Here is an 11,085-nt window from a genome sequence, read left to right as displayed (position 1 = left end):
TGGGGTTAGAATAGAAGCCTTATGACTTAGATTTTTAGTTGGATGATTGATTTGAGACAATATAAGTTAGGGTTTGGTTGGGAAATTATGATTTGTGTTAATGATGATATTAATTTCGAAATTTATCTCTTAGTTGAGTTCATTTGAGGTTATATTGAGGATCCAATGCTTAAACTTTGAGAATTGTTCTTGAAATAGTAATGTTGATGATTCTTGGAGAGATTTTAACTAGTGGAAGTTGGGTGTTTGGAGTAAATTGAGGAAAATATTATAAGTTATTGATTCTAATGAATGAGAAATGATTAATGGAAGAAGGGAATAGGATTTTAATAATGATTGAAGGCATAGTTGATATATGGTTATTTTTCTAAGAGTTAAAAGTAAGCACTTTTTGGAGATTTTTAGATGATTTGAAGGGATTATTCTTATTAATAATGTGAATGAGAGAAATAGAGTTGGGAAGTACTCGAAATTGTCACTTGGAAGAATAGATGAATTATTATTTTTCGTAAAGATAATTTTTTTTAAAGTAAGCCAATTATGGGGATTTAGTTAATAAACTATTTTAATGCTATATTAATTAGTCTTTTTATATTAATATATGTTTATCAATTTATTATTGTAGAGTGAGCTTGGTTTGGGCTCTTGGGTCTTGAATCCTCCTACTTTTAGCTCTTGTGTCAAGAACTTGAGGTAACCACTTTCTAATTTACCTTGTATGCTTGTTGATGTGATTATAAGCATGTGTTGATATTATAAATGTTATCAATATGTGTTATGGTGGTTTTTGTATGAAAAGTAATTTGTATATCTATATCAAGATTTATGTTTTGATAAATTTATTAGTTAAGAGGGCATGAATTATTTCATCTTATGAATATCTTGTTGATATTGAGCGAATTTGATTATTGAATCTGAGAATACTTTATGGATATTGAATTGTGTGGAGTTGGATGGTTGGATTGTGCTGTATTGGTTGTGCTGAAATGTAATTGTGGGAGGTTTGATTATTTATACCACGTGGTATAGCCACCACTTGGTGCCCAGTGGTTGGCATTAACATTCTTAGGGCCCTCGGTATCACCCTTCCTTTGGCCGGGTCAAGGGTCAGCCCAAGGGACATGACACCTTTCCATATTCTAAGGAAAAGGAACCCATGGTCCGATATGAGCTCTGTAACTTTTGGCCGAGTTACACCTTATTATTGGAGAGCTTGGTGCAGTCTTGTAAAAGAGACGAATCATGTTATGTGTGAATAGCCCATGGGTTCTGTCAGAGGTTATAAGGATGGTTGATGAAGTTCTATGCATGCAAGTTACTTTTTGAATTATTATATATTGTTTTCTGTAAAGATGTTTAACTTATATGTTATTTGAAATTATACTTTGTCCGCTTAGCTATCTTGTAATCACTCCCTGGATACTTGTTGAATTGGAATTGTGGTTACTGGGTCAATTTGACTCACCCCGTGGTTGGTCCCATGGGGAAGTTGTCCGAGGCTTGAGTTTTCCTTTCCATTCTGTATAGCCTCTATTTTGGTATACATGATTCGATTGATGTATATTGCCAAACTTTAGGGCCTTTTTGTTATACTTAACATAATCATAACCTTTCCACTGCATTCTAGACTTGTACTACTGAGAGGAACCCTTTTTGGACATATGTGATTGTTATTTTGATTGCAATTGATAATGGGCAATAGTGGTAGTTATTTTGGTGGACTTTAAATGCCCTAGCCCATTTACAATTGGTCTTAATTGCATTTGAGATTCCAGATTATTGCTGATGGATTTGATATATATATATAAAAAATCAAATGTTGATCCTTTCTTATTTGATTAACTATCTTTACTATTCTAGAATAGTAGCTACTACTCTGTTAAAGATTTGGATTGTTATTGACTATGGTAGATTTCTATTTGATTGGGCTTGTCCTTCCTATCATGGTTAGCCTTTTATAGTAATTATCGTTTTGAAAATGTTTATTTACCATGAATTATGGGAGTTGTTACAACTGGAACTTCGGTGGTAGGCTATCAGAGCTCCGGTGATGGCAGCCCATTGAACTCTGGGAACTGCCACTGATGCCGGAGCTTCGATGACCAGTAGACTGGTGAGGGTGCTTGGTATTTTTTTTTTTAAAAAAATAAAGGGCAATATAGTCATTGTAAAAAATTTGCCAATCCTAATTTGGTCACCTATACTTAAACTGGGATTTTGCTTATTTAAGTGACCGTTTGGGGATTTTAAAATTCAGTGATCATTTTCATGTCATTTTCCCAAAAATATTCATATTCTAATTATAAAAAAAATAAGATTTAATTTTTTATTTTCTTTCTTTTTACTCTCTCTCTCTATCTTCATAACCCATTAAATTTACTCTTTAGTGTTTTTTTTTTTTTTGCTTTTACTTCTTATTCTCTTTCCTTATCTCCTACATAAGCACATGACTTGTTTTACTTTTTCTCCACTATTTCCTCCTTCCATACTCATCCATCAAATCCTATTTTTCTCATCTTGCCTACATATTATTCTCTTTGTTTGAGTCTTCCCTCTGTTCTCTTCCTTCTTGCCTTCAATCAGCACTAGAGTCTCTTCTCCCTTCTCTTTCTCTTTTCCTTCCATGAGCAACACGAGCTGGGTCTTAGAAGAGGAATGCTGAGATGAAGATATAATAGCGACAGCCATGAAGCGTGATGTTAATGTCATAAGGACCAGCAATGTTCAATTAGAAGACTAAGCTTAAAACCAGTGGACACAAGGAGGTAGACAAATATAGAGCTTCTTTTCTTTCTTTCTTTCTTTTTTCATTTTTTTCTCCAAATCTAGAAAAATATAACCCGGGTATTCAACAAATCTAGTAGGTTATCCAGTTATCATTGGTTGGCATCGAGTTAAATTAGTTTATGCCGGGTTGCTTCCCATCTAGCTTATGAACTAAACCAAACTAGACAAGTGGCTGATTTACTGGTTTCTAGTCTAAACTGCCTCGTCCAGTCCAGGCTTTTGTTCTCTAATAATTAGTCATGCTTTATGTTCATAAAAATTAGGAAATCAAAATAAAATCTTGTATAAAGTTAAAAAACAACAGCTCATTTGGAATGACTTATAGGTAGTTTTTTAATCATGATTTATGAAATACAAGGTATGTATGTGAGATAAGTTTTATCTTAGTTTACGTAAAATATACCTATAAGTGCTTTTCATTATGATCCCAAGCAAGCATGCTTTTGCCTATTATTTAATGAAAAATCTATTTAATTAATTGGGATAAATTAAAAAAAGTCAAACAAATCAATTAATTAGAACAAATATTCATGATTCTCCTAGAATTCTCATGTATAATACTATATTATATATAAATAGATAAGGTTGGTAAATTAGTTTAAGAAAAAATGATATTTCAAAAAATCCATGTGACACCTTACTTTATTACCTAATTTTATATCAAGTGAGAGCATTTGGAACCATTTCTCAAGTCTTGAAGTTAGAAAAATTTAAACTTTTTTTTAAATTTCATTTCTCGGGTTACTGAACTTTGAAAATCATAACTAATTCTACAAAAATCAAAATAATATGGTTCTAAGTCCTACTTAAAACTCAAAATGAGCTCTTTAAGGGAAAAATATATCCAGAGTATGAACTTAGCGCATGTGTGCCTAGTTTCAATGACAAGATGTACTGTTTATTTGGTAATTTTTTTAATTTTTTAGAATTTATGCCCAACTTTGAAAGAGCATAACTTTTTGTACAAAATTTCAAATTTTATGAAATACCACTCATTTTGAAGCTAAAAATATGAACTATTAAACTGTTAAGTTTGAGATCCAAACTCTATCATTTGCCTAAAATTTTGCATGGTCAAACTTTATCCTTAAAGAGGTCAACTTTCATCTCCTTTTTGCAAAACTTGTTAGTTTGAACCAACCTACAAGCTCCAAAAGTTATCCAATTGTCAATCCGCATATGTTACACAACCTATACATAAAGTTCAACATAATTCTATACTAATTTTACAACATTCTTCTTCATGGTGGCATCGCTTCCTTGCCCTTGGCCACGTTACTTTCTTGGCTTATTGGTGTTATTTGAACATAGAGAGGAATGAGATTTCATAGAAATCTCAGTAGCAAAGAAAGTACAACAATAATGTTAAACATACTAGATATATTACAATCAATTCCACAAAATATTTTTTACCTCTATGCCATGTAAAAACCATATCAATTCATTCCAAATCAATATATATTGATGCATCTTGCCAAGATATACCAGGCAAACAAATCAAACACATTACCATCAAACAATTTCAAATACTATATGGCATATATTCAAAGAATCATATCACGTAATAATCAAGCAAGTCCACATTAAAATTATAAATTCCATGCTACCTTTTTGAGCTCAATTACACAGCCTCTTCTCTAAGTGCTTGGACTTCGAATTGCTTGCTAAAACAACCTATCAAACAACAAGAATTATAGTGTTCCAAATCAATCATACCATCAATTACATAATTCTTTCTAAAACCCTACCCGTTTTTTTTCATAAATTTGGGGTTTAAGTATCATCAATTTTTTCCATAACTCCCATAGGTTTTTTCTACACAATTTTTCATGTAGAATCTATTTTTGAACCTAGATTCATCAAAATCCAACTCCTCCTACCACTTCTGCTCTTGGCCGAATTGATACCTTAGGGTTCAAAATTCTATTTTCAATTTTAATGCTTCCAAACTCATGTTCTCATTATATCCCTACGCAAGATCACCTTCTAAATCTATTGGAAGCACCAAAACAACAAAAATCAAACCCTAGGATGTCCATCTCTATTTGGACGAATAATATTGGATTTAGAGTTAGAATTTTCATTTTTTATTCTAATACTTTTAAACACTTTCCTTTGACATATTCCCATAAAAAAATACATTCTAAACTTATTGGAATCATTAAATTAAACTGAAACAACTTCTAACCCCATGAACCAAGCTTGGCCGAAACATTACAATAATTAGGGAACTTGGAGTTTCTTCCAAAAATCAATCCAAACATCAACCAAGCAAGTTACTCCAAGCTTTAAATTATGGTTTCTATTCTTCCCTAACCATTTTGCAATGTTTCAAAATTTGGACAGCATAATACCTTGGAATTTTGTCACCAAATTTCCCTTGAAACAAGCTAGAAACATAGCCAAATTAAAGTTTTAGCATACCTTGATTGATCCTTGATTCTTGCTTGATAATTCTTGGCTTATTTCTGCACAGTCTTGGCTCTCAAGACTCAATTTTTCTACAACAAAACTTCTCCCCTTTAAGTGTCTAAAATAACTAAAACCAGAGGATATAAGAGGATGTATTTATAGGAAAAATTTTGGTCATCCCTTGCCTCCAAGTGTCCCATGAAAATTTGAAGAGAAAGGCCATGTGTACACCTTAAGAAGCTACAAAAAATTAGGAGTGTACAAGTGTCCCATATGCCATTATGATTTGGAAAAAATCATATAATATTTTGCATTATTTTAGTCTATAATCATGTGGACCACTTGGGCCATAAATTTACTGTTCATTTCTGGCCCAAAATCAAGCCCAATGGGTTAGAGAAAGAAGGAAGAAGTATTACCTTTTATTTCCAAACATTTTTCCACTTGATTTCACCGTATCGGCTAAAATTCCTTTCTAATTTCCAATAATATTTTTGGACCTCCAAAAATCATATTTTAATATAGGAAGGTCTTCTGAATTTTTTTAGAATTTATCTCAACTTTTAACTATTTATTTTGAATCTTTGTCAGAAATCGGTCTTTACGGATAAGATTTTGGTGATAAATATTTTAAAATTAATCCTTTCACTTTTAGGGACTAAAAATAATTTTATAAACTCAAATAAATTCTCAAATAATTTTTTTATATTTTTTCTAGAGTTATTGAGGCATCTACACATTTAAAATAATTGTTTCTGACTAATTTTTTTTTACTCTTTTTCTAGAAAAACCTCTATTTAGAGAAAATTCTGTAATAAATTATTTTCATTATATTTCCACCTTTAGGGGCCTTAAATAGGGTTCCAAACCTTTTAATTTACCTTTTTACTATTTTTTGAGAATTTTTTAAAATTTTTCTCTAATTTTTTCATTTTTCCCTTCCTAGACCGATAATTTCAAAAATATCAATCCAGACAAGATCAAATTTCAACTTAAAAGTTTTTCTGCCTCTGAGTCTGTTTTACTACTTGACCTCTATCTAATTTATTATTCACATTCCCAGGGTTAAAATTGGTGGGATTTCACAATCCAAATCATTAATCTATTGCTATTATAAGCGATGGGTCTCCGCAAGACTATCTAGAAGTGCGACAAGTGGCACAATGAGGACTAAAATAAATACGTTAATGTTTTGAATCATTTTTAAATAATGCGTCCTCTCTTTTGTAATTTAATAAAGGGTTAAGGTGCAATTTTAACAAAAAAGTTTACCGTAAGGAGCACTGGGCACCATAAAGTTTATTTGGGTGCAAAAATATACATGAAGTTGTCAAAAGAGAGCATCTGGCACCATGCCGTTAACCTCTGTCAGTTTACCATTAGAGGGGCCTAGAAAGTCAGTTTTAAGATGCATTTTTAACAACAAAGTTTGCATCAAGGGGCATTAGGCACCATGAAATTTACTTGGGTGTAAAAATATAAATGAACTTTGTAAAAGGAAAAAAATCACAAAATTCTTCAACGTCCATAAACATCCATTAATTTTATTCCTTTCGGTCTCACCAAATGCTATATTTTCTCTCTATAAATTTCCACTTCCAAGCCGATCCATATTTCTCTCATCATAGTCAACACACACCCACACACTCTCTATCATGTCATTTTCTGAGCCTCCAACCTTTTATATGTATTTAAGCAAAACACATCTTTCCCTTCTAGGATATGAGGTTTATTGCTTGCATCCAAGTACTACCTACAGTTCTTAATATAGGATGCAATGGACTAATTTGAGGAGATTAAAAATAAATAAATAAATTACTTTAAAATATTATATTTATTTTTTTCCTCCAAATTAATTTTCTTAGCTTGTAAACTAATATATAATTTAATGATGCATGTAAATATTTTAGAGAGATCATGTACTATATGCTATTGCATCAAATAAATAAATAATATAATATTTAAAGTAATTTATTTATTTATTTTAATCTCCTCAAATTAGTCCATTGGATCCTATATTAAGGACTGGAGGTAATACTTGGGTGCAAGTAATGAACCTCATATCCTAGAAGGGAAAGATGTGTTTTGCTTAAATACATATAAAAGGCTTGAGGCTCAGAAAACGACATGACAGAGAGTGTGTGGGTGTGTGTGTTGACTATGATGAGAGAAAGATTGATCGGCTTGGAAGTGGAAATTTATAGAGAGAAAATATAGCATTTGGTAAGACTGAAAAGAATAAAACTAATGGATGTTTATGGAAGTTGAAGAATTTTGTTATTCTTTTCCTTTACAAAGTTCATTTATATTTTTACACCCAAGTAAATTTCATGGTGCCTAATGCCCCTTGATGCAAACTTTGTTGTTAAAAATGCACCTTAAAACTGACTTTCTGAGCCCCTCTAACAGTAAACTGACGGACGTTAACGGCATGGTGCCTAATGCTCCCTTTTGACAACTTCATGTATATTTTTGCACCCAAATAAACATTATGGTGCCCAGTGCTCCTTACGGTAAACTTTTTTGTTAAAATTGCACCTTATCCCTTTAATAAATCAGTTAATATTTGTTTGTTAACTGTAGATTTCAGTTACCTCACATTTTGTTCCTAAATATTTTGATTTAGCTAGGTTTTTCTGAAAATTGTGGCTGTTGGTAACTTAAAAAATTTGATTTAGTGTGTTTTATTTTCCCCCCAAAGATATTCACCGCTGTTATTTTTTACTAGGGATAATTATGTTAATTTAAACTAACTAACATAATTATTGTTGTTATTTTTTACCGGGGATAATTATTCTTTTACCGTGTTTTGTAATTACCGTTGGTTATAAAGCAAGAATTGGTTACACGCCAACGTGTGAATTTTGATCACTAGAACATGTTGTTCTGGATTTTATGGCTTTGTTATGGGTAGTTTTTTTATTCCAATTAAGAAATATTTCTGGTTTGAATTTAAATTCATTAATCTCAATTAAAAAAGCTGTTAGTATTTCAAATTTTAAATTAAAATTAATAGTTCATAAAAAGTGGTTATTCATCCCTCAATTAAATCATTTTGAATTTACAAATATATTTATAAAATTAAAAAAATAATTGAATAGACTTATATGCCCATGTTGTTATGTTTTTGGGTGAAATTTCCTGCGGTTGGTTAGTTTTTTAGAATTCAAATCAATATTTCATACTTTAAATTCAAATTAATATAAATCTTTAAACTGGAAATAAAGTTTTACAACATTCAGCTTCATCAACAATTAATAATCTTCTGGAGATTGGGGTTACCAGTTTACTTGGAAAGGCCCTTAATTCCAGGTTATGATAAAGTGTATGAAAAACTTGACCAAGGGCTATGTAATCAAGAGTGGAGATGCATATTTCAAGAAATTGTATTAAAGTATTAACTAGGTTGGAGTGTTCTGACCATAATCCACTTTTGCTTTGTCTAAAAAGGGAGAATAGGAAGTAGGGGAAGAGACCTTTTAGGTTTGAAGTAGCTTGGATGCTTTATGAGGGCTGCAAACCTTTTATTGAGGATAACTGGAGGAGAGGGTACTGTGTGAGAAGAAATTTGATAGAATTGCATAAATAGTTGAAAATCTGGAATGATGAGGTGTTCAGGAATATCCAAAAGAAGAAAAGAGAACTTTTAGCTCGGCTAGATGGCTTGCAAATCAAAATAGGCAGATTGGTGAGACCCTGGCACTCCCTATTGCATTTGGAAAGGAAACTCCAGGATGAGTTAGAGGATGAATGGATTAATGATGGTGATAGGAACACCAAATTTTATCATGTGAGATGCAAGAAGGAGGAGAAATAAAGTAGCTATGCTTAAAAGTGACGAGGGGGTATGGGTAGAGGATGAGGAGCCCCTCCAAAAAATAGCTAGAGTTTTATGCAAGGAACAAAAAATCAGACCAGACACTAAACCAGTTGAGATAGTGGTTCAAAGGTCAGTTCGTCAGACCGAGATCAACTTGGGGTCTAATCAGTCATATTAAAATAATATAATTTAATTAAAAATAACAATAAAACAACATTAACAATCACTAATAACAAAATATAAAAAATATGACAATAATTTGATCGTAATAATAACAAAATATAACAACATTGAGAATTTTGATCTTTATGGTTCATCATTAATTAATATTAACAATCATTATTACCAAAATTATCATTAAAATTCATTTTAATCTATAGGGTTGATATATTAGGAGCTGCATGAGAAAAAATAGGACCAATAACAACCTAATCATTCAAATCGGTTTATTACTGGTTTATACTAGTTTTTATTGGTTTTCACTAGTTCACACCAATTTGACTGGTTCTTTACCAATTCAACTTCCTCTCGGTTTAGTATCCAAACTAAACTGGTCATCAGTTTACCAGTTGAACTGATCAGTCCAAACCGGTTTTTCGTTCACTGGTTTTTATGCTAACCTCTTTAAGAAGGAAGAAGGAGGTGGAGAGAAATGCCCTATCTCGGTGGTTACCTTTCTGAGAATGGAGGAGGAGGAGCTGGATTGGATGAGCAGAGATATTACTAATGAAGAAATTAAACATGCTTTATTCTCTATTAGAGCGTTTAAGGCCCCAGGGGAGGATGGTTACCCTGCTATTTTCTTCTTGCGGGAATGGGAAACAGTGGGTTTGGATGTTTGTGATTATGTGAAGAGATTATGGAAGGGAGAGGCTGAACTAGAGGAGATAAATAATACTTTGATTGTGCTGGTTCCAAAAGTGGACAGACCTGAGATGCTAAAGTAGATGAGACCTATTGCATTATGTAATGTCCTATAAAAGAGTGTTATTAAGATCATTGTCAGTAGGTTAGAATATGAAGAAAATTGTGGCCCTTAACCAAGCTAGCTTTGTGCCAGGCAGATTTATTTAGGATAAGATCATTGTTACTTAGGAACTCTTTCACTCGATGAGGAAGATGAAAGGGAAGAAAGGTTTTTTTGCAATTAAAATAGATCTTGAAAAAGCCTATTATAGGATGAGAGGGAGCTTCATAAGAGAGGTGTTGGAGGAGATATGCTTGTGGGATAATTTTGAACCTAATAATGAGATGCATTTCCTCTGTTAAGACCCAAGTCATTTGGAAGGGATCTAAGACAGAAGCTTTTACCCCCTCAAGAGGGTAAGGCAAGGTGATCCTCTGTCCTCATATATCTTCATTCTAGCCATGAAGAAATTGTCTCACTTTATTCAGGAAGATGGAGGAAAGGGGCTTGGAAAGTAATTAAAGTTGGATGACAGGGCCCTGAGGTGACACACCTTATGTTTGGAGATGACTTGAGAGTGTTTGGAGAGGCTACAGTGGACAAATAGCAATTACCCTACATTGTTTAAATAGATTTTGTGCTGTTTTTGAGCAAAAAATTAATGCAAGGAAGTCTGCCATGATTTTTCCAAGAATGTTGCATGAGAGGATCATGACAAGTTGATTGAAATGTCTGGTTTTGTTGAGAAGGAGTATTTAGGCATCTATTCGAGTATTCCCTTAGCTTATGGGCATGGAAAAGGAAAAAGTTTTAGGTATGTGGTAGACAAGGTGAAGAAACGCCTTTCCGGGTGGAAGATTAACTGTCTAAGCCTAGTAGGCAGAACTACTCTTGCAAAATTAGTAATTGGCACCTTGCCAATCTACCCTATGATGGTGTCTCTCCTTCCTAAGTCAATCTTAGCTAAGATTAAATAGATTCAACAAAATTTTATCTGGGGCCTTAGTACTGATTCTAGGAAAGTTCATCTAGTAGGCTGGGATAAGATCCAATTGCCTACGTCTAATGGAGGATTGGGTGTTCTAAACCTATATAACATGAATCAAGCATGCTTAATGAAACTTGCTTGGCAGCTAAGGACATATTTGATGGGATTGTG

This window comes from Neltuma alba, unplaced genomic scaffold (genome assembly GCF_004799145.2).
Source record: "Neltuma alba isolate B1F8T4 unplaced genomic scaffold, ASM479914v2 tig00000799_pilon, whole genome shotgun sequence".
NCBI lineage: Eukaryota > Viridiplantae > Streptophyta > Magnoliopsida > Fabales > Fabaceae > Neltuma > Neltuma alba.
The sequence above is the reverse complement of the archived record's forward strand: the minus strand, read 5'-3'. Positions refer to the sequence as shown.